The sequence below is a fragment of the Dendrobates tinctorius genome, unplaced genomic scaffold (genome assembly GCF_039654945.1).
Source record: "Dendrobates tinctorius isolate UK_male_01 unplaced genomic scaffold, ASM3965494v1 ptg000028l, whole genome shotgun sequence".
Classification (NCBI taxonomy): Eukaryota; Metazoa; Chordata; class Amphibia; order Anura; family Dendrobatidae; genus Dendrobates; species Dendrobates tinctorius.
The window spans coordinates 89,243,267-89,268,383 of NW_027361696.1; the positions used below are offsets into that span (position 1 = coordinate 89,243,267).

Genomic DNA, 25,117 nt, shown 5'->3' on the forward strand with positions numbered 1-25,117 from the left:
CTCCCTGCCGATGCTTCCCTTTAACTCCCGGTACACCGCGATCATGTTTGATCGCGGTGTGCAAGGGGTTAACGTGTCGGGGACGGTCCGTGACCGCCCCTGACACATTGTGCCGGGTGTCAGCTGTGATAATCAGCTGACACCCGGCCGCGATCAGCGGCGCTCACCACGTGGGCGCCGCTGATCGCGGTAGACGTACTATCCCGTCCATGGGCATAGGGGCCCGGGTCCCATGGACGGGATAGTACGTCGGATGTCAGGAAGGGGTTAAGGCAGATTTGTGAAGGCGCACATCAACACCAGGGAGTCCATCCTGGAGCAAGTTCCATAGCAATAGATAAAAAAGACAGCACCTCAGACAGTGGTGAAAAAAAGGCATTACATTTTATTCTGCCTCCTGTGGCGACGTTTTGGTCCGAAGACCTTTTTCAAGCACCTTTTTTAAGTAGGGGACCTTTGCGGTCAGTGTTGTCCAACCTGATCATGTTGCAATGCTCGCTACGGGTCATCGTCTTAAAGGGTAGCTAGTGCTACCTCTGTTACATGGTACTTCCCAGAATGTCCCACTCTGATCAAATTTGTGGATCAATCAAATCCATTAAAATATATGGGACTCCATTAAAACTGGATGAAAAGGGAAGGCAGCTTGTTTTTCAGTGATCAATTGATAAGAGTCAATAGAAAACAAAATTCAGGCAATATGCAACACGGATGGAAAATGGATTACACACAGAAGAATAATGGTCTATTTTTCATGGATGTAAAAACAGAAATGGATATGTGAATGTATCCTTATAGATATAAACCAAAGTTATATTTTAAAACGAAGACATACAATATATCCTTATCATATCCTTATCATATCCTTATCATTGTTTTGAATAATGTCATAAGTATAGTAAACTCTTGAAACACTTGCCTTCTGCTCAGATTTCCTGTCTTCAGATATCAGGCATAGGACTTTTCTTCTGGCTATCTCCAACCTCCTTTACTGATTAGCACATCGAAAATCATCTTGCTGAACTGAGCAGGGCAATTGTTTTTGCATTCAACTCAGTTAAAATCTTGAATGTTGAGCAAATGATGTGGCATATAGCTGGTTCCTGAAAATGAACAGTCTACATTATAGAAGGGTGCTAGATATAGTCTTATGATTGTAACTATAAAACAAGTAGACAGACATGATGGTCATTAAATACATCTTTAAAACTAAATTTCCCATTTTATTCTTGTATAGAACCTTATACGACATTTATAACCGCATACAATTAAATTGTTGGATCAGTTTTCTGTTTTTTTAACCCCTTTCCTACATTAGACGTAATATTCCGTCCATGTGACCTGGGACCTAAGTCTCAAGGATGGAATAGTACATCTAGCGCGATCAGCTGCGCTCACGGGGGGTGTCAGCTAATTATCACAGCTGACACCCGGCACTATGTGTCAGGGGTGGTCACGGACTGCCCCCGACACGTTAACCCCTGGCACACTGCCAACAAACACGATCGCAGTGTATCGGGGGTTTAGGGAAGCATCGGCAGGGAGGGGGCTCTGGTCCTCTTTTCATCTCCAAATTCCAATGATGCAACCAATGGTTCAATATTTTCCATTTTTTTTTTATTAAACCTGCTTTTTTATATGATTGTCTGAACCTGTGGACTATGTTTCAGATCTGCAAGAAATCTACAGCAGAATTGCCACACTAGTGATTTGTTGCAAGCATTGACTTCTTCACCACTAATTTCAGTGGGGTAAATCGACAACTAATCGGTGACGAATTTATAACCGATCCATGATAATCTGCGAGGATTTCACGCTCTGCATTGCAGATTAGTTCTGTTGTTTGCTCAAATCTCATTGATTTTACTGTCACTATACTACATTGAAGATTTTCCTTCACTCTAGGCTAGGGTCACACCAGTGTATTTTCTCTCATCCGGGAGAATCGGGCTTATTATACTAATAAAACTCTGATCAAACTCTGATCAGAATACGATCTGATTTTGTCAAATGATGAGAAGATGGAGAGAACAGATTTTTCTATCTTCTCCGTTCTGTCAGTCCATGAAAATCATTTTGCACTCAGATGGCAGTCTAATGTTTCCCATACACTCATTTACTTGAGCGTGCTGCAATTTTTTCCTCTGTCTGAAGAAAAAATCAGGCATATGCAAAGCTCCAAAGAATAACATTGCTCTGAGTGCTCCGATCTGATTTTTTTCTTGGGTCGCACTCGGACCAAAATTATGGTCTTCTGTACAAGCCCTAATTTGAACATAAAATGAGCAGTGCTTCCATCATTTGTGGATTTAGACTATGACAACCCCTCTAAGCTTTTTGGTAATGTGTCGAGCAGGGATCGGGAAAAAGAGATTAACGAGGACCGGCTAAGTGTGAACGATATCAACAGTAGAATGGTCATGGGATTACTATATTATTATTTTTTTCATACCAATGTAAATCATTTTTATTCCCAGGGAAACCCATTTTCTCAATGTTATAATATAGCACTTTATGCCGTGCCTGTCATAAAATAATACACATTTGTAAGAGTGTGCATTATATGAAGTATTGTGACTGCTCCCCTTTATGAGAGATTTACAATGCTTCTTAACATTTCATTGTGTGCTGCAAGGTTTTCCAAAGAATATCAAAGTGTTTTAATAATGACTCCTCCAGAGCCGTGTTTTACTGCACCAGTGTCACCGTCACGTTTAAGCTGAAATGGCCTCAGCATTTAATAAGTAATCACTCAACCCCCTATTTGATGGTAGCTGATCAAATTAAATGATTGTGAGGACCTTTAAAACCATCATTTGTTTCATGTTCTCCATGTTCCCGGCTTGTTGCTAAGATAAAATAAGGTTATTCATCACTCAATAAAGAAGAGAACCTCAGGGCTGATGTACCTGACAAAGAGCTAAAACTGTTTAGCTAAAGTATCGAACAGAGCATAATCACAACCACAGCTAAGAAAAAGCAGGGCCCTTTATGATTTCTTGTTCCTGATGCGTGACTGGTAATTTTCAGACTGGATACATGGTCACCCTAGTAGGCCCAGGACCCAATATACGGGCGCCCAACCACAGCAATGCACATTTTAAGGCTGAAAAGGAATAGATCAGATCATTTGCTCCTGAGAACTATTACTTTTAATGTAATTTTTATTAATTACATTACCTGCATGAACTGTTGGTAATTAGAATTTCAGAATTTTTCTTGAAGCAATAAATGACCCCATTTTGCTGTTTGTGACTAAACCAGTGCCCATCTTCCAGCAATTAATACACCCTTTCTTTGGATTATGATGCCCTTTTTTCCCTCAAATTTGGGGGGAAAAATAGGGGTGCTTATTAGAATGTGTATATACTTTACCTGTACCGTTGGTGCAGGCTGGGGTGAGGGGGTGTCCGGCGGTGCTGCAGGTGCCCAGCGGAGCTACAGGGGTGTCCGGCGCTGCAGTGGGTCTGGCAGTGGTGTCCAGTGCTGCTCCTGGTGTCTCTAATGCTGCTGGGCTCTGCCAACATTTTGTAAAAGGTCTGAGCCCTGGCAGTTCCATGTTTTCCTATATGGGAGCACGGGATACACTCACAGGAGCACGGGGCAGCACCGCCGGACACCTCCGTAGCACCGCCGGGTACCCGCCACACCGGAGATGCCTGCAGGAGCGCTGGACACCCGCAGCAGCTCCAGACACCTGCAGCAGTGACGGACACCTATAGCAGCACTGGATACTGCAGCAGCACCAGACACCTGCAGCTGCGCACCGCACATAAGAACACCCCCTCATCCCAGCCTGCGGCCTGCAGCATCACCCCACTCCAGCCTTCTTCAGAAGCGACCCTGGGACCTCACTTCACTGCAACCACCACTCCTGGTAAGCAATAAAACACTTGGATTGTAAAAAGCACCACCATTTTATTAAAAAAAAAAATCAGATTTTTCTGCTCAAAATTTAGGGTGCATCTTATAATCTGAAAAATACGGATTGTAGTTCCTCAAACAATTATCTTACACCAGTAAATTTGACTTATAATGCCTTTACGTTAGACAATAAATTAATAGGATTTAAAGGTGGAAGAGTCATCAGAATCTTACTTACGATTTAAATCCATGTAGGGAAAAATGGACCGCAATCTTCAGGCTGGTGGGGAAACGCTGCTATTTTATTGGCACATACAATACATGTTGGCCGGGGGAGTGATAGCAGGAGTGAGCAGAAAGCTGAAAACGGCCGTTTCACTCTGAACCACTCCTGCTATCACTCCCCCGGCCAACATGTATTGTATGTGCCAATAAAATAGCAGCATTTCCCCACCAGCCTGAAGAGTGTGGTCCATTTTTCTCTACATGGATTTGGATATTGCTGTGATTTTCCAGGACGTGCTCCCATGGCTGCAGGCAAGCCTATAACCGACAACCGAGCACAAGTTGACCTTCTCACGGTAACAGCGGTGCCATCCACTTTTTTCTCTTTTATGCATTACTTACGATTTAAATCAGGTTTAAAAATTAACCCCCTCATGACCAGAGGTAGTTTTGTTTTTTTGTTTTTGCGTTTTCGCTTTTTCTTCCCCTTCTTCCCAGAGCCATAACTAGTTTATTTTTCAGTCAATATGGTCATGTGAGGCTTGTTTTTTTGTGGGACAAGCTGTACTTTTGAACAACACAATTAGTTTTAACATATCATGTACTGAAAAAAGAGAAAAAAAATTCCAAGTGCGGTGAAATTGCAAAAAAAGTGCAAAGCCACAGGGTTTTTTTTACCATGTTCACTAAATGCTGAACCTGGCCTACCAGTTTGATTCTCCGGGTCATTATGAGCTTGTAGATATCAAACATGTATAGGTTCTTTTTTATTTAAGTGGTGAAAAAAAATGCGGCATTTCAGAGTCCAATAGCGTCTCTATTTTTCATGATCTGGGGCTGGCAGAGGGCTTATATATTGTGAGCCGAGCTGACGTTTTTATCTATACCATGTTGGTGTAGACACGATCTTTTGATTGTCCGCTATTGCATTTTATTGTAATGTAGCGGCAACCAAAAAACTTAATTCTGTTGTTTTGAATTTTTTTCTCGCTATGCCTTTTAGCGATTGGGTTAATTATTTTTTAACATTGATAGATCGGGCAATTATGTGTGTTTGATATTTTTAATGTTTTATTTTGAATCAGGCAAAAGGGGGATGATTTGAACTTTTATATTTTTTTATTTTTAATATTTTGAATAACTTTTTTTCACTTTTGGCATGCTTCAATAGTTTCCATGGGAGACAAGAAGCTGCTGTACTTCGATTGCCTCTGCTACACACAGGCGATTATCAGATCACCTGTGTGTAGCAGAAATGCTTACTTGCTATGAGCCCCAACCACCGGCCGGGCCGTGCTCATAGCAATCTGGCAATGACAACCAAAGAGGTCTGCTGGAGACCTCTGGTTGTCATGCCAACTCATCAGTGACCTGCGATCATTTGTCACCGATGGGCGGGATTAGTGACGTGCTTCCTGTAAGTGTGAGTTAAATGCCGCTGTCTGACTTTAACTAGTTAACAGCCACGGGTGAATTGCGATTCCACTCATGGCTGTTGCGGGCACATGTCAGCTGCATATATCAGCTGACATGTGTTTGGAAAGGGGGGAGTCCGACATCGGCGTACTATTATGCCCAATGTCAGAAAGGGGTTAAAGAGAACCTGTCACCAGGTCACAAGTGCCTCTATTTTGCTTATTTAATTCTCACTGCTTCTGTGAGTTTTCTTCTTTTTCTTGTTTAAAATCCTCCATACCTTTCAAGAGAAGTTGACCTTTTTATTTAGTGCTAATAGTTATGGTCATTACAAAGGGATGTGGCTTCCATGAAGCTCAGTGGCATGTATTTAGGCTGGTCTGCATTATTACCCTGTGAGCACTGCCCCTCCCTTAAGCATTTTAATAAAGATGAACACTAAATGAAAAGTGCCAAGTTGGTGGAACCGCATGGTGGATTTTAAAAAATATGTAACACTTAGGAAATTAAGAGGCATAAAATTAAAGCAAATTCTTGACATGATTTACCTAGTGACAAGTCCTCTTATAATGTATGTTTTAGAATTCTTTTGAAAAAATTTTTTTCAATTCTTCATATTACCACTCTGCTCTCCTGATCTCATTGTTCAGCTGTGTGTGATTGTATCTGACAAATGTGCACGTTCCTTTTATCTTCAGCTTCCATCTCACAGGCAGACAGTACAATACAGCAGAGCTATGAGAGCTCAGCAAGTGTGTTTGTAAGACGATAAAGTTCAGTCATACTATTCTATGTAAGTTACATGTCTCACATTTGTAACATCCCGTTATATTAAAAATAAGCTCTAGAGGCAGATTATCAGGGAGATCTATGTCCTGCCCATAGTCCTGAACAGCTCATGTAAATGTAAGAAAAAAATGTTTTTCTCTGGAATAAGACATTGAATCACAGATATCATGGTATCATTTTATTCACCTTCCTATGACCTATGAGCTAGCCTCTGAGCTTCATTTACTAGAATAACTGGAAAGAGCTTGTTAGTGCTGCACTCTCAGCCTAAGAGATCAGTAACAGCCAACAAGGTGATGAGTAGTACCAAAGTATAAGTAATATAAAAATCCTTCCATTCTTGAGAACAAAGAGTGTTTTTAGAAACATTATAATTTGAAAATTGCCTGTATTTATATGCACTTTGCAATTTTAACACTTAAAGAACTTGGGAATAGCCCTTTAACATTAACCAAATACATCTTCCTGTTTTCCTTTAAACATGTAAGCAACACCTCCATCTTTACAAAATCATCTTTCAATAAGTACTTTTTTGGAAAACTGCTATTTACCTGCAAAGGTTTTTCTGTAGGAAAATAGCATCAAAATGTTTCCTGACTACCATATTGAAAGAGCAGCTTCTAGAAGAAAATGAACTTATTTCCTCCCAGGAGTCACCAGCTTTCAGTCATAGGGGCATGTACAGAGTGATTACAGTCATGTCTCACTATCCACATACTTTATTTGACAGCTTGCGTGATACAGACTGCTGCAGAGTCACTTGTCAGTGATGGTACCTGTGTGCGCTTACAGCCCCCATGAAACACCCCTAAGGCCGTGGGTTACTCAGTACCGAGCCGGTATCTTAACGGGATGTGTCAAGGCAGCAGGGACCCGGTCCATGGCCCTGAGTGTCCATGTAAAATAAGAACTAATGAGGAATAAATTCTATGTGTAGATAAGTTTGTGATGCCTCCTGTGGTACTCGGCAATAAAGGTGTTAGCCGACGCTGCTTGTACAGACCATTGGGGCTGGTGGGGGTGCAGCAGAATTGGTTCAGCTCTCCACAGGCAGAGCTTAACCCCAGGGCAGTGTAAGTGCAGGATGGTGTATAACTGTAGTGCAGGGCTGCGTGTGTGATCAATAACTACAGACACAAGAGTTACTGTTCCTTTTACCTTTTACTGAAGGCTTGAGTTGCAGACCGAAGCACTGGTACAGATGGAAATGGAAATCCAACAGCCTGAAAGCAGAACAGAGTCCCTTGTACCAAGTATTGTTGGAGGCCTCCTTTCTGTGCTAGTGTCTAAGGTCCCTGCAGCTTGAAGCTATACTCGATCCTCTGTTCTCTACAGTCCTTAGTACTTGCCCTTATGGCAGGCAGCTAGAGCCTCTTCCTCTGTGGCAGCTCCAGGCTCTCGTATGCTTCTGTGCCTCTGGGATTTTGTTGAGGCCAGGAGGCCTGCAGTCTCCTGCTCTCCAGATTTGCTACTGAGACTGTCGTTCCCAGACGGCCATGGACTCTGGTGACCAGTGTCCAATGCACTGACCTGGGGTGAGCTTCTTTACAGCTCCACTTCCCCAGGTTTTTCTTAGCTTTTTCTCCTTTCCTCTCTCTACTTTAGTCTGGGGAGCAGCTCCTTCATGCTTCCTGCTCCTTTTCACTCCCAGATTCAACTAACTCCTCCCCCAGCCCAGAACTTGCTGGAAGCTCCCATAAAACAGGGTTCAGAGCTCCCCCGTATGGTCTGGAGTAGGAAAAGTGTTCAGTTACCTGATCAGGGAACTCCTCACTGCTTCCAGGCATGTAATCATCCCTGCCCCTGGGAGGGAGGCAATGCGACTGTGGCAACCTGACTCCTGGGGTGCCACACTAACAGTTTTGTGAGTGATGCTGTGAGTGGTGACTGTGCAACCCTCTTTAATTGAAAGCCAGCAGCAGGAGGAAATAAATTCATTTTCTCCTGGTAGTTGCGCTTTCAGCAAGGCAGTCGGGAAACATTATAAACTTATGTACCTGTAGATTTACCCTATATCTAAAGGTAAATTGAATTCTCCAAGATGACAAGTTACCTTTAAGTTCTTTGCACTGTGCTTCTCATTGACTAGTCCTCTACCTTTAACACAGACCCTCCTCTTTCCAACTCTGATCTCTTGGCATCACAGAATTATCACTCTTCTGGATCACTTCATATCGCACTAAACATACAGTATCTGTCTCTCATTCTCACACTACCTCCTCCTTTCACCATCGCTCTGTTAGTGCTACCCAAGATTCTGTTCTGGGAACTCAAATCTTTTTATCTATTGCCACAGCCAGAGAAAGTACATATAATCCCACAGCTTTCAGTACCACTTTCATGGAGATTACATTCAAATTTACATATACAGCCAAATGTCATCCTTTTGTTGTCCAGAATCCCAGAGTTTCTAAAAGCTATATCTACTGTCTCTGTCTCCTGCTTTACTGAACCAAATATGGAAAAAACGGAATTCATTGTATTGTAGTCTGGTCCCTTGGGGATAACACTTGACTCTGTCCTGTCCTTCAAACAACATATTCAAGACCTTATTACCTCTTGCCACCGGCCACCTTCGTGAGTCTACTCTTTCCTCTCTGATCATGACTGGTGCAGATTAAATTTTGTTTTCACAGAAAGACCAAAAAAGTTCAATTTTTTTAAGAATACTGCTCTTCTTAATAAATTTAGCACACAATAAATTCCCATTTCTCGTTTAGAAATCTTTAAAAAAGAGGCTTATGTCACCTGGTGTAAGGTTTGATTAAGCTTTGGAAAATGTTGCATACAGTAAATAGCTTAAATGAGCTAAAGAGCTTGTGTGTGTATAAACATACAGTATATATAATATACATTATACATTATATTTATATATATACATATACAGTATATGTATATATATATATTTACATAATGTATATATATATAAATATATAGTATAAGTATGTTTATATATATAGTACAGACCAAAAGTTTGGACACACCCCATTCAAAGAGTTTTCTTTATTTTCATGACTATGAAAATTGTTGATTAACTCTGAAGGCATCAAAACTATGAATTAACACATGTGGAATTATATAATTTACAAAAAAGCGTGAAGCTGAAAATATGTCTTATATTCTAGGTTCTTCAAAGTAGCCACTGCTTTGCACACTCTTGGCATTCTCTTGATGAGCTTCAAGAGGTAGTCACCAGAAATGGTCTTCCAACAGTCTTGAAGGAGTTTCCAGAGATGCTTAGCACTTGTTGGCCCTTTTGCCTTCACTCAGCTCACCCCAAACCATCTCGATTGGGTTCAGGTCTGGTCATTGTGGAGGCCAGGTCATCTGGCGTAGCACCCCATCACTCTCCTTCTTGGTCAAATAGCCCTTACACAGCCTGGAAGTGTGTTTGGAGTCAGTGTCCTGTTGAAAAATAAATGATGGTCCAACTAAACGCAAACCGGATGGAATAGCATGCCGCTGCAAGATGCTGTGGTAGCCATGCAGATTCAGTATGCCTTCAATTTTGAATAAATCCCCAGCAGTGTCACCAGCAAAGCATTCCCACACCATCACACCTCCTCCATGCTTCACGGTGGGAACCAGGCATGTAGAGTCCATCCGTTCACCTTTTCTGCGTCGCACAAAGACACGGTGGTTGGAACCAAAGATCTCAAATTTGGACTCATCAGACCAAAGCACAGATTTCCACTGGTCTAATGTCCATTCCTTGTGCTCTTTAGCTCAAACAAGTCTCTTCTGCGTGTTGCCTGTCCTTAGCAAAGGTTTCCTAGCAGCTATTTTACCATGAAGGCCTGCTGCACAAAGTCTCCTCTTTACAGTTGTTGTAGAGATGTGTCTGCTGCTAGAACTCTGTTTGGCATTGACCTGGTCGCTAATCTGAGCTGCTGTTAACCTGCTATTTCTGAGGCTGGTGACTCAGATGAACTTATCCTCCACAGCAGAGGTGACTCTTGGTCTTCCTTTCCTGGGCCGGTCCTCATGTGAGACAGTTTCTTTGTAGCGCTTGATGGTCTTTGCCACTGCACTTGGGGACACTTTCAAAATTTTCCCAATTTTTCGGACTGACTGACCTTTATTTCTTAAAGTAATGATGGCCACTCATTTTTCTTTACTTAGCTGCTTTTTTCTTGACATAATACAAATTCTAACAGTCTATTCAGTAGGACTATCAGCTGTGTATCCACCAAACTTCTGCACAACACAACTGATGGTCCCAACCCCATTTATAAAGCAACAAATTCCACTTATTAAACCTGACAGGGCACCCCTGTGAAGTGAAAACCATTTCCGGTGACTACTTCTTGAAGCTCATCAAGAGAATTCCAAGAGTGTGCAAAGCAGTAATCAAAGCAAAAGGTGGCTACTTTGAAGATCCTAGAATATAAAAAATATTTTCAGTTGTTTCACACTTTTTTTGTTAATTATAAAATTCCACATGTGTTAATTCATAGTTTTGATGCCTTCAGACTGATTTACAATTTTCACAGTCATGAAAATAAAGAAAACTCTTTGAATGAGAAGGTGTGTCCAAACTTTTGGTTTGTACCGTACACATTATATATATATATATATATATATATATATATATACAGTGGGGCAAAAAAGTATTTAGTCAGTCAGCAATAGTGCAAGTTCCACCACTTAAAAAGATGAGAGGCGTCTGTAATTTACATCATAGGTAGACCTCAACTATGGGAGACAAACTGAGAAAAAAAAATCCAGAAAATCACATTGTCTGTTTTTTTTTTCATTTTATTTGCATATTATGGTGGAAAATAAGTATTTGGTCAGAAACAAGCAATCAAGATTTCTGGCTCTCACAGACCTGTAACTTCTTCTTTAAGAGTCTCCTCTTTCCTCCACTCATTACCTGTGGTAATGGCACCTGTTTAAACTTGTTATCAGTATAAAAAGACACCTGTGCACACCCTCAAACAGTCTGACTCCAAACTTCACTATGGTGAAGACCAAAGAGCTGTCAAAGGACACCAGAAACAAAATTGTAGCCCTGCACCAGGCTGGGAAGACTGAATCTGCAATAGCCAACCAGCTTGGAGTGAAGAAATCAACTGTGGGAGCAATAATTAGAAAATGGAAGACATACAAGACCACTGATAATTTCCCTCGATCTGGTGCTCCACGCAAAATCCCACCCCGTGGGGTCAGAATGATCACAAGAACGGTGAGCAAAAATCCCAGAACCACGCGGGGGGACCTAGTGAATGAACTGCAGAGAGCTGGGACCAATGTAACAAGGCCTACCATAAGTAACACACTACGCCACCATGGACTCAGATCCTGCAGTGCCAGACGTGTCCCACTGCTTAAGCCTGTACATGTCCGGGCCCGTCTGAAGTTTGCTAGAGAGCATTTGGATGATCCAGAGGAGTTTTGGGAGAATGTCCTATGGTCTGATGAAACCAAACTGGAACTGTTTGGTAGAAACACAACTTGTCGTGTTTGGAGGAAAAAGAATACTGAGTTGCATCCATCAAACACCATACCTACTGTAAAGCATGGTGGTGGAAACATTATGCTTTGGGGCTGTTTCTCTGCAAAGGGGCCAGGACGACTGATCTGGGTACATGAAAGAATGAATGGGGCCATGTATTGTGAGATTTTGAGTGCAAACCTCCTTCCATCAGCAAGGGCATTGAAGATGAAACGTGGCTGGGTATTTCAACATGACAATGATCCAAAGCACACCGCCAGGGCAACGAAGGAGTGGCTTCGTAAGAAGCATTTCAAGGTCCTGGAGTGGCCTAGCCAGTCTCCAGATCTCAACCCTATAGAAAACCTTTGGAGGGAGTTGAAAGTCCGTGTTGCCAAGCGAAAAGCCAAAAACATCACTGCTCTAGAGGAGATCTGCATGGAGGAATGGGCCAACATACCAACAACAGTGTGTGGCAACCTTGTGAAGACTTACAGAAAACGTTTGACCTCTGTCATTGCCAACAAAGGATATATCACAAAGTATTGAGATGAAATTTTGTTTCTGACCAAATACTTATTTTCCACCATAATATGCAAATAAAATGAAAAAAAAACAGACAATGTGATTTTCTGGATTTTTTTTTCTCAGTTTGTCTCCCATAGTTGAGGTCTACCTATGATGTAAAGTACAGACGCCTCTCATCTTTTTAAGTGGTGGAACTTGCACTATTGCTGACTGACTAAATACTTTTTTTCCCCACTGTATATATATACATACATATACACACACATATGCAAACATATCGGTGTATACAATTAAGTTTAATTAAAGTCATATTCTCTATATTATTAGAATATGCCAAATTCCCAAGCTGTATTCCACAACTAGATTAATTTAATATCCATTATTTTCAGTTTATTCAATGCTAATCATTACATTACATCACCATTAGACTTGTGTGCAGAGGGAAAACCAGATTAAGTTATTTAATACATGTCTTGTGGTGAAGGAACTGTCAACATCTTTTTGCACCTGCTTACATTTCTGGACTGAAATGAGCACTGAAACAGATCATAGCAGCTCCCCTGCCAGCAAGAAGCTCACGGCACCATACCGGCTTCCTCCACGTCTTGTCAGAGCAGGATCGCTCCACCGAGCTGTATGTCAGCTGTTGGTCTTTGGATATAAATTTGAAGGCAAATGAAGAGGATTGAAACCGGTGAGGTGAAGAGGGTCATAAGAGTAGATGGAACAAAAAGAGGGTTAAAAAAAATCAGGCTGAATTGTCTGTAAAGGAAGTGACTTGCTGTTGGTTGCGTTCAAGTCCGAGGAGCTTTTGTGAGCACTATGGCAATACATTGTACAGCAATGCACCACAGGCCATTTTGGCTCTGTCTGCAGCAAAAGATTCATCAATATGAAGGTTAGGGAGTGATGTGGCATAAACTGTGAATGGATTCTCTCAGAAGCGAAGCTCACACATTTTATGCAGTTTTTTTCTCAATATTAAAGCAATACACATTTATTTAAAGGAAACCTGTCACTTCCAGTCATTGCGGATCTGCAGGGGAGCTGTTCGAGTCACTGCTTACTGTACTGTAAGAGTAGCTGTAATCACTTGTCCTGCACTTTGATTGACAGACTTCTCTGCAGAGTGTGTGTGCAGCCTATGTGTACACAGACATAAGAGCGGCTACAGGGAGGATAAAATTTTATTTTCTCCCTGTAGCTGATGATCCAATAAGCCAACTACATGTGGTTTAAAATATATTTACTTGCAGATTAACCCTTTATCTGTAGGTAAATAGTGTTTCTGGAGGTGACAGATTCCCTTTAATTCTCTGGAAATCTACTCTGTAAATACAAAAAATATGATGCTTGCTTAAAGTGAATATCTACTCTTAAATAAGACTTTGATTTTTCTGTGCATATTCATTTCTTTAATTGATCAGAGCACTATTTTCATGATAAATTAAATTTCCTTCAAAGGAGTAGGTTTTAAAGACAACCCGGTCATGTCCAATAACGCTATTAACCTGCAGATATGGGTTTAATTTGGAAGTTAATTGTATTATGAAGGTGCCCGTCTGCTGTACTGAAAAGTGCAGCACCTGGGAGAAAATGATATTTATTTCTCCTGGGAGCTGCCGGCTATCAGACATGTACACAGGACCAGAGAAATTAAAGTCACCACTCACAACACTTAAAGTGGTGCTGTAAGCATGCCCTGGCTTTGTTCTACTGCATTGCTAAGCTAAGAATAAATCCACATTAATTGGCCAAGAAAAGTGGCACTTCCCGATAAGCATAACATCCAAAAAGGTTAAGGAAGCATATGGCCATAAAATCACATAGCTACTGTATATTTAAGTCAATACTAAAAAGACTTATCCCCTGAGACGAAGCTAACGTGAAACGCACGTCGGGGAACGGGATACTGCAAGGTCGTATATGTTTTTTTGTACATTTCCACAATGGAGGTGTTCACATTTGCATCAGGAATGGTAGCGGCATATTTTGGGTCCTGTGGACTATATATACAGGCACTTATGCCTATATTGAGCAGGTCTACCACTCCCTGATGTATATGTGTTATTACTGCTATACTACAGGCATTATTTTTATATGAGAAGAGTGCTGCAATATATCTTCATGCTTAATTATTGCAACATGGCAGATACTATCTTCTGATAAAACAAGAGCACTGCTATATATTTGTCATTAGCATGATTTTTCAGCCTAGGGCTGACACTGTCTACATTAAGTAGGTCCTATTAATCCTCTAGAGGCATTGTACCTTTACATATACCATTGTACCTTTACATATGTATAAACCAGGGGAAGAGTCCTGAGGAGATCATTTGCATATTCACAGTGCATTCTGGGATAAGTGAAGTGTCTCCGCGAGCTCAACGATCACTGGGCTTTGGCTGTTGCAGCTGGAAAGAGGAAATCGGAAAACTTTTGGCTCATCTTTCATCGTTTTTAAGAAATCTCAATATGGAAGAGGCCAGGAGCCATTTGGTGAGCTGCATTTTTTGCTACATGTTCACAAACTTACCAGTGGAAAAGCCAAACTTCACATGCCACAAATGCAAGCTTGTGTCCCTGTTGGAGGAAAAGTTGCAAAATCTCGAAGAGAGGGTAGCTACGTTGAAGATCATTATGGAAGGTGAAGAGTTCTTAGACAGAGCAGAATTATCTCTTCATGTTACAGAAAGAGAAGAAATTCGAAGTGCACCTGAAGAAACAGAGGAATGGAAACATGTGACCCAGAGAAGCAGGAGGATCAGGAGGCAGTCAGCACCCATACTTCTCAGGAACCAGTACCAGGCTCTCACGTAGGAAAACGATGAAGAAATACATCAGGATAAGACTTTGCCCACAAACAGCAACCTTGTACTCCTTCAGAGTCCTCCTGGCTGGAGAAAGAAAAATGTTGTGAAGAAGAAACGGAGAGTGGTGGTCATGGGGGATTCCCTGTTGAGAGGAACAGAGGCCGCTATCTGCAGACCGGATATAAATTCAAGAGAAATGTACTGTCTTCCAGGTGCAAAAATTAAAGATGTGTCTGACAGGATATCAGGACTCTTCAGACCTACAGATGACTACCCATTCCTGCTACTACATGTGGGGACAAATGACACCACAAGAAATGACCTGGAAACCATCTGCAGAGACTTTGAAAACTTAGGCAAGAAAGTGAAAGAACTGGGAGCGCAGGTGGTCTTCTCTTCCATCCTCCCAGTGGATGGCCATGGAACAAGGAGGTGGAATAAGATTCTGCAGGTGAACAACTGGCTATGTCGATGGTGCCGTCAGCAACCATTTGGATTTCTGGATCACGGAGTGAATTACCTATATGATGAACTACTTGCTAGAGATGGGGTGCACCTTTCGAAGACTGGAAAACATGTATTTGGAAGTTGCCTTGCTACACTTGTAAAGAGAGCTTTAAACTAGAACAACATGGGAAGGGAAGCAAAAGACCAGAAAAAGCCATACACCTGACAAATGCTATTGAGAACTCTGCTATTAGAAGTGGAAAGGAAGAACAAAGACAAAAGAATCTAATTAATAAAAATATTGGAGAAAGAGAAACCAATCACAAACTAAAATGTTTCTATACTAATGCACAAAGCATGGGCAACAAACAAGGAGAACTGGAGCTACTAACACAGAAAAAGAAATATGATGTCACTGGAATCACTGAGACTTGGTGGGACAATACACATGATTGGAATACTAGACTAGAAGGATACAACTTATTTGCTAGAAACAGACTTGATAAACGAGGAGGAGGTGTTGCATTGTATGTTAAAAATGCGTATATCTGCACAGAGATTGAAGCTTCAGAGACTGGGAGTTCTGTGGAAACTGTTTGGGTAAGAATACAAGGGCAGAACAATGGAAAGGACACCAATGTAGGCATTTACTACAGGCCGCCTGTGCAAGCTGAAGATATGGATGAACTCTTTATGCATCAAATTGCCAAGATCTCCAAAAAATATGACATAGTTGTAATGGGAGATTTCAACTATCCAGACATTTGTTGGGAATCTCTCTCAGGCAAAACTAACAGGTCAAGGAAATTCTTATCCTCTCTTGCTGACAACTTTATCTTCCAAAAGATAGGGGAGAAAACAAGGGGAACCTGCTACCTTGTATCTAATCCTTAAAAACAGGGAGGAAATGGTTGAGGAGGTAAAAGTAACTGGGACCCTAGGAGGTAGTGACCATGCTATTTTAGAATTTTGGATAAGTAGAGGAGGAAGACCTGTGAAGACTCAGACGTCAAGGTTAGATTTCAGAAAGGCAGATTTTAAGGGATTCAGAAAGAGAATTAGAGGGATCCAATGGCTGGATATCCTTAAAGACAAAAATGTCCAGGAAGGATGGAAAATCTTGAAAAATGAAATTCCCAAAGCACAATTGTTAACAATTCCGAAAAGAGGGAAGAATAGGAAGCATTTAAGGAAACCAGGATGGATGAACACAGAACTTAAGCACATGCTAAAAAGGAAGAAAAAAATGTTTATAAAATGGAAAGAAGGAGGCATATCTAAAGAAGAATATAATGCTGTCTGCAGAACCTGCAGGGCACAAATCAGATTATCTAAAGCTGACAATAAATTGAGGCTTGCAAGAGATGTCAAAAGCAATAATAAAGGATTTTGGGGATATGTCAAAAGTAAAAGAAAAGTCAAAGATGCTATAGGATTTTTACAGGATGAAAATGATGAAATGGTAAGACAGGATGTTGAGAAGGCCGAACTTTTAAATTCCTATTTTGCATCTGTTTTCTCTCAGAAAGGAAATGTAACATCAACTGTTCTTCACTGTCCTATTAAGGGAATAGAAGAATCCAGGATATCTATAAACAGAAAGATAGTGAGGAAACACTTAGCTAACCTAAATGAATTCAAGTCTCCAGGTCCAGATGAATTACACCCCAGAGTACTGAAGGAGATAGCAGAAGAAATTTTTGAACCCCTCTCCATAATCTTTGAAAATTCTTGGAGAACAGGAGAAGTCCCAGAAGACTGGAGAAGAGCAAATGTTGTTCCTATCTTCAAAAAGGGGAAGAAGGTGGACCCAGGCAACTATAGGCCGGTGAGTCTGACATCTATACCAGGAAAGATCTTTGAACAAATTATTAAACAACATGTATGTCAGTACCTGGATAAGAATGAAGTGATTAAACAGAATCAGCATGGGTTTGTAACTAATAAGTCATGTCAGACTAACTTAATTTCCTTCTATGATGGAATCACTGATTGGGTGGATCAAGGAAATGCTGTGGATATATTATATCTTGACTTCAGCAAAGCATTTGACAAAGTATCTCATACAATCCTTATTGAAAAAATGACTAAGTATGGAATGGACAAGGCAACTGTTAGGTGGATTCATAACTGGCTTAGTGATCGGACCCAAAGAGTGGTCATAAATGGCTGCACATCCAGTTGGAAGAATGTCTCAAGTGGGGTACCACAGGGCTCTGTCCTGGCCCTGTATTGTTCAACATCTTTATCAACGATTTAGATGAAGGAATTGAGGGTAAACTGATAAAATTTGCTGATGACACAAAGCTAGGAGGGATAGCTAATACTAGAGAAGAGAGAGAGGATTCAAAAGGATATAAATAAACTGGAGCAGTGGGCAGCAACTAACAGAATGGTTTTTAACAGGGAAAAATGCAAAGTACTACATCTGGGCAATAAAAATGAAAAAAGCATATATAGAATGGGAGGAATAGGGCTAAGCAACAGCACGTGTGAAAAAGACTTGGGTATACTAATAGATCACAGACTGAATATGAGTCAACAATGTGATGCAGCAACAAAAAAGGCAAATGCAATTCTAGGATGTATTAACAAAAGCATACAGTCTAGATCACGTGAAGTCATTATTTCCCTCTACTCCTCTTTGGTCAGACCTCATCTGGAATATTGTGTCCAGTTTTGGGCACCACATTTTAAAAAAGACATCAACAAACTGGGGCAAGTTCAGAAAAGAGTGACCAGAATGGTGACCGGTCTGCAAACCCTGTCTTATGAGGAAAGGTTGCAGGATTTGGGAATGTTTAGTTTGCAAAAGAGAAAACTGAGAGGAGACTTAATAGCTGTCTACAAATATCTAAAGGGCTGTCACATTGTAGAAGGATCATCTTTATTCTCATTTGCTCAAGGAAAGACTAGAAGCAATGGGATGAAATTGAATGGGAGGAGACACAGATTAGATATTAGAAAAAACTTTTTGACAGTTAGAGTGATCAATGAGTGGAACAGGCTGCCACGAGAAGTGGTGAGTTCTCATTCAATGGAAGTCTTCAAACAGAGGCTGGACAGACATCTGACTGGGATGATTTAGCGAATCCTGCTTGGAGCAGGGGGTTGGACCAGATGGCCCAGGAGGTCCCTTCCAACTCTATGATTCTATGATTCTATTTTTACTCTATTTGAGGTAAACATATTTGCCTTTCTATTGCCTAGCTGGAGGCACTACCTGTCTAATAGGAATGCTGTCATATATTTTTGTATGTTCAATCACTGCCACTCTGTAGGAATTATCTGTTCGATAAAATAGGAGCAATATCTGTACTATACTATAGCACTTATTGTGTTAATAATTGATCTTATGATGGTGTTGTTTCAATTTTTTTCATACTTTTCTATCTTATTGCAGCATGTAGCTTACAACTGCTTGTAATTCGTTGCTTAATGACATATGCACTTTGCAGTATCATATTGGATATGTATCTCATTTTAGATTTGTCTATGTCTTTTTTGTATTGACTTAAATAAAGCTATGTGATTTTATGGCCATATGCTTCTTTAACCTTTTTGGATGTTATGCATTGCTAAGCTACCTGTCAGTTAATCTCCTGGGGCGTTCTTATAGACACAACTCATATAATAGTGAGCTAATACTGCAACCGTGCACACATGCATGACTGAAAGCCAGCAGCTCCAAGGAGAAGTAACTTACATTTTCTCCCTGTGGCCAGGCACTTTCAAAACATAATAAGGCTGCAGATTAACCTTATATCTGCAGGTTCAAAGCAATAATGGACTTGAAAGATTCCCTTTGAAAATAAAAGAAGATTGAAATCAATGGTAATAAAGTGTTTTGCAACCTTACCCTCCTAGGAGTTTCTTTCTTTGTGTAACTAGAAGGTTATAACTTAAATGTTTGTCTACAGTGGCATACTGCCAATGGCATCAGGCCACGTCACTGCTATGGGGCTCCGCGGGGTGAGGGGGCCTGCCAGAGTCGGACCACAATGGCTGTGCCAGGGACGGACATACCACATGTGCAGCCTATGCATCTGCACCGGGGCCCAGAGGCTCCAGGGGGCCCCTGCAGGGTGGCTAATAATGAGGGAAATCTGGTCTGTTTATCTTGGGGCCCCCTGGCCAGATTGCCCACATGTGCGGTGGGCAGGGAGAGATCACTGCAGCTCTGCTGCCTACAAGAGAAAATGTCAGCGGAGCTACAGCAATCCGTCCAGCTTCCTGTCCGCGGTTCCTGTCTCACACAGTAGTAAATGTTGTGGCTGGATGACATCATCATTCATAGCTGCAGCCGCTGTGTCCGTGAGAGGAAGCTGCTGGAGATGGTGATGCTGTGGCTGCGGGAGAGCATGCGGAGTGGTGAGGGGTGCTGTCTGCTGTGTGTGTGTACGTACGTACGTGTGTATAGAGATGCGTGTTGGTGTGTGTGTGCTTGAGTGCATGCGTAGCACTGCGGATGAATGTGCAGAGAGGTGAATGGTGCTATGTGTGTCTGTGTGTGTGTAGGTGGAGGAGAGGGCAATGATGGGGGTGATGGGGTGAAGGCAATGATGGGGTGATGGAGAGGGCAATGATGGGGTGGTGGGGAGAAAGCAATGATGGGGTGGTGGAAAGGGTAATAATTGGGGGTGGGGGAGGAGGAAATGATAGAGGTGGTGGAATGGGCAATGATGGTGGTGGGGGAGAAGGCAATGATGGAGGTGGTCAAAAGGGCAATAATGGGGTGGTGGGGAGAAGGAAATGATGGAGGTGGTGGAATGGGCAATGATGGGGATGGTGGGGGAGGAGGAAATGATAGAGGTGGTGGAATGGGAAATGATGGGGTGGTGGGGAAGAAAAAAATGATGTGGCAGTGGAAAAGACAATGATGGGAGGGGTAGTGAAGGAGGCAATGATGGAGGTGGTGGGGAAGAAGGCAATAATGGAGATGGTGGGGGAGAGGGCAATGATGGAGGTGGTGGGGGAGAAAGCAATGATGGAGGTGGTGAAAAAGGCAATGATGGTGATGGTGGGGGAGAAAGCAATGATGGAGGTGGTGGAATCGGCAATGATGGGGTGGTGGGGAAAAGGCAATGATGGTGGTGGTGGAAAGGGCAACAATGGGGGTGCTGGGGGAGGAGGAAATGATGGAGGTGGTGGAATGGACAATGATGGGGTGGTGGGGAAAATTCAATGATAGCGGTAGTGGAAAGGACAATGATGGTGGAAAGGGCAATGATGGGGGTGATAGGGGAGGAGAAAATGATGGAGGTGGTGGAATTGGCAATGATGGGTGTGCTGGGGAGAAGGCAATGATGGGGGTAGGGGAGAGGATAATAATGGGATGCGGGAAAGGAGGACAATGAGGGTTGTTGAGGATTGGGAAGGGAGAAAGAAGGATTTATAATGGATTTAGGAACAGGGGGAGGTGGAGTAAGATGTTATTATCACTTATTATGTTTAACCCTTAGCATACAGTGTACTTACTTATTATACATAGAACAGCCCTCTTTTATTACATAGCCCGCTCTATTGTTACATATATTGATGTTAGAGGGGGAATACACGGTATTAAGAAATGGGGTATGTGAACTTTGGATCAGGGTCATTTGGATGTTTTGGGTTTTCATTATGATTTAAAAATGGAAAACACATAGCTTTCAATCCAGAAAGAGCAGTGTATGCTGGGCCTGGCCGGAAATAGTTGCACATGTGAGGGTGGCTATCGGCTGTTGGAGGCAGAGCATGAGGAGCTGATTCTGTGTGGAGATGCAAGACGGTGAGCTAGGCCCGACGATGCTTTGGATCGTGTTCAATAAAGTCTGAACAGTAGAATCAAATATTCGGTGTTCCTTTGATGGCATTTTCCTATTCATTGTGAATAATTCAGTTGGTTTGGATTCACTTTTCTTTGTTTTCTATTACACATTTCGAGGTCATACTGCTCTCTTTTTCAGTTATAACACATTATGTAGATAATTTGGAGTTCTTTATCACAAGAACGGCTCTGAACCATTGTAAGATGTATGAAGAATTTCATTGTGGTTTCCTTTCAAATTGTAGCTAATAAAATATTATAGTTTTATTTGTAAATAGAATTTATTTATGTTACATTGTAGCCAGCTAATGGGGCTAGATGGAAACCACTGTACATGGGTTTGCTCGAGTCTATATACTATATCATTTGCCTTATACTGGTGGAACTGGATGAAAATAAAGAAGTCGGAGAAGAGGATGCACTGTAAATATCATGCCAGATCAAAGCTATGTATTGGGGCGCTAATAATCTTTGATTAAAGAGTATGTGGATGAGTGAGGTAGAGGCCCCGCTGACACAGCTGGAGGAGAGGAGAGAGAAAGGACAATATAGGAGGGGATCAGGGGAGCAAGGGTGTGATGGAAGGAAACAGCAAGCTGCTGGGAAAAATGACAGGGGCAAAATACAGGACAGCTTTGTGTCTTAGTGTGAAAATATCAGAGGAGAGCGACAGAAAATCTTACACAAGAGAAAGAAGATGTGAAGGACAAATGAATTAGTGTATGAGATTCTAACACTCTGACAGTATATAAAGTGACAACGTAAGAAATTCACATCACATAAAGTGAAAGGAGAAAGTTTCTCACAATTTTACTTACAGGACTTTTCCAATCACAGATTTTTAAGGCTTATTGACTGGACAAACCATAAAAATTTGACTGATGGGCTGACTACTGGGTCCCCTACTAATACAAGGAACGAGGGTGTAAGGTCCTCGATGTTAGCGGAGAAGTGAGAAGAAATACATGGTTGCTCTTCATTAACCTCACGGGGACAACAGCCAAACACACAGGATCATGACGTGTTTCGGTGTTTATTATGGACACCATCATTTATTTCAAAGATTTGTTTGCTTTTTTTTAAGAAAAGTGCCCTTCTACTGTTGTGTTTGTAAAAATTAAGTATATATTATAATAATAAAAATGGATTCAACCCTCCAATCGGCCTTATAAGTAACCCACTTGCGCGCATCACAATACATTGAATATATGTGCTTTTTCAGCACTGTGATAACGCCACAATCATACAACTACATCAGGCATCGCATCCGTTTGTTTAAACTCTGAGAGTTTTCAGCCTTTTTTGTGTTTTATCCGTTTAGCTAAAACCTGTGAGAGCAGGAGAGCTTGATTTGGAGGGTAGACACCAAACTAAATTGTTCCTGTACTGTTTCAGTCAGGAAAACTTGAGAAAGATGTAGTTTAATGTTTGTTTTAAGCATTGAAATGTCTGGGTTAAATCAGCACAAAATGCCAAACTTAAAACATGGCAAAAGAAAATGTATGCCTAAACTCTAAATCCACATCTAAATGGCAACTTATATTTAGATTTATTGTCATCCTATATATAATAAAACATAACAAACATATAGCAAACATTGAAATCTAGAAAAATACACTTTGTATAGCCTTGACCTGATTCAGTACAACCTGGTAAAAAAAATAATCTTCAAAATTCAAATTTTTTTCAAAATTTTAGACACCCACTCTGCTCATGTCTCCATCCTATTCTCGCATCAGCTGTTTTTTTTCAGAACAGTCAATCACATGTCAATTCCACTCACATTACAATGGTCAATTGGGGACATCACAACAAGAAGTAGGGGTCAGGATCTTCCAAGAGCTCCATCAATGACATCTCGTCAGAAAGAGGCCCGTTGACTCTTGCCAATTTTCCTTGTAATTCGCTCATTTTTTAGCAAATGTAATGATATTCATTGTGTGGTGTAGTAACCACTGTGTCCGCTAGGGGGCACTGTGTGGATGTCCCAGGAGAAAGGATGAATGGCAGAATACTGAATGGCCATTATGTATCTAAAAGTGGGTGGATTTGAGATACAGACTTATGTGTTGATCAGCAGTGATACTGCTGAGGTGCTGCTTTAATGTGACAGGGAGAAGTCTCCAGGTAACTAGGGAGATGGGCGGGCCAGTTACCTACAAACCCACCCAGGGTGTGTGTTTAAAGAACACTGTTGTAAAGAGTGTGTAAATGCTTGAAGGAACTGTGATGAGGTCAGAGTCATGTGACCCGGTGGGCGTGGCTATGAACCATATAATGTGGCCAGTGTTGGTCACATGTGGAAAATGCTGGGACCCGATTGGTCCAGTTTGGAAGGTCCCGCTGAGATGGAGCTTCCTGGCTAACAGCCTGTGAAGTGGCTGTGGTGAATGGCTGCACATGTCTGAGAGTTCCCAGGGGAGGGAATGAACGTCTGCAGTAAGCTAAAGGAACCATGAGGAAACCCGGACGTGGGTGAGATAAGTGAGGCTAAGAGAGCCTGTATGCTGTGCATGCATAACCTGTATGACTACAGAGTAACAGAGCTGAACTCTGTCATGGATGCTATGCTGTTAAGCGAACTTTTTGTTGCTGTTATGGGTTTATGCTGCTGAATAAACCACATGGACTGTTATGTCTTTATGGAAAACCTGTGCCGGATCTGGTTTTGTGGCTGCTGAGAGAATATCCCCTACTTGAATGACAGCGCTACCTCACGATTGCTAAAAATAAATCTGGTGATAAAACTAACATTTTCCATTGATCATCAATGGTGGCACAATTTTTATATGTAAATGCTGATCAGAGATATGGACCACAGTAATTTACGCCTACCACACAGCCAGTTCAGTAGTGCAATAACACCCCACACTGTGACTGGATAATACCGCCAAACCAGGATTAAAAACAGGAGCCATTGTGGCTGACAATTATGAGTATATGCAATAAATGGGGATAATAAGGAATTGAATTGAGACTGGCAATTTAAGGTCTTTGGGGCTTACAGTAGCTGGACACTGTGTCTTGAAAATGGGGGTGTATTCTGACTGTAATTACATGGAATAAGTAGCGTAGAATTATATCTAATAAAAAAGACTGATAGAAAAATCTTGAACTAGTTTTGCCCCAAATAATAAAGACAATATGACCACCGCCACCATAAAACATTAGTTTGTTTTAATGTTTAAATAAGGTTTGTGAACTTGAGCTTATCACCATATTAGAGGTAGTACCTCCTATGACAATGATTCTATGAATCATTATAACCAAGAAAAACTTCACTTATAAGCAATTTTTGTTAAATTATTTGTGCAAATTAGTGTTTTACAGTGAGGCACAGAGAATCATGGTGGATATGGCTGCTGTGCAGGTATGCTTTCCCCCATGCTGATTCCAACACAGCGCCGGCACCAGATATAAGTAAAGTATAATGGATAATTTTTGGAGGGGGAAAAGTTAAGGATTCAGAATGGGTTGTCCAAGTAGTGGACAAGGTGCCTTGCTTGTCTCCCTTTCTTTGGACCATACAGTCTATGTTTTCAGCTTTATCCTTCATCCCTTTCCTTAAGGCCGGGATCACACACAGCGAGATACGGCCGAGTCTCGCAGGTTAAAACCAAGCTCTGGCGCCGGCACTCCGGAGCGCAGCGTGCAGCCGCACAGCAATACATGGAGCTGCACGCTCCGCTCCGGAGTGCCGGTGCCAGAGCTTGGTTTTAGCCTGCGAGACTCGGTCATATCTCGCTGTAGTGTGACTCCGGCCTAACTGTTTTGCTGACAAGCCTGGAA

The 25,117-nt window shown here is 41.6% G+C and overlaps 1 long non-coding RNA gene across 1 annotated transcript in view; it reads right to left on the reverse strand.

Moving 5' to 3' along the window:
* Positions 1–923: 923 nt before the first annotated feature.
* The window catches only part of LOC141084966 (uncharacterized), a 503,577-nt gene continuing 479,383 nt past the window's right edge, over positions 924–25,117 (reverse strand). The window contains exon 3 of the long non-coding RNA XR_012231190.1: positions 924–1,103. This is a non-coding gene — a long non-coding RNA (uncharacterized lncRNA). The remainder of the gene's footprint in view (positions 1,104–25,117) is intronic.